Here is a 505-nt window from a genome sequence, read left to right on the forward strand (position 1 = left end):
ATTGATTTTGGAATGTTATATCTCAGCTAAAGGGCAATACGACCCTAAACTGTTCCCAGAAAAAAAAAAAAAGATGATTGTAATCTCTCAGCCCAGTTCGTGTGCTGATGTCATCCCACTGCTTGCTCCTAATGTATAAAATAAACCTCTGCTGAAGGCAGAGCAGGAAGACTTGCACCCCACTCCAACTCCTGTGTCTTCCTCGCTCCCCTTTCGCTTTTTTTCTCCCTTTCCCCCTTTTTTAGGAATCTCAACTCGCCGACACCTTCCCACCTTAGGGTCCTGCCTGTCTTGCCTCCAGACACCTCAATAGTTGGAGCTGGTCTCCAACATATGGCGCCCAACATGGGGCATCAACAGAAACCCCAACAGGAACCTTAAGATAAGTTCTTTCTCTCTCTCCTCAGGAAGGCTAGGATTCTGCCTAGGGATTGCGCGCTCCCCTCTGTGAAGGAATACAGTTAGGAAAGGCAGGAATCACAGAACTTATAAAGTAATCTTTGCT

This window comes from Condylura cristata, unplaced genomic scaffold, assembly GCF_000260355.1.
Source record: "Condylura cristata isolate star-nosed mole 26May11 unplaced genomic scaffold, ConCri1.0 scaffold00020, whole genome shotgun sequence".
Taxonomy (NCBI): Eukaryota; Metazoa; Chordata; class Mammalia; order Eulipotyphla; family Talpidae; genus Condylura; species Condylura cristata.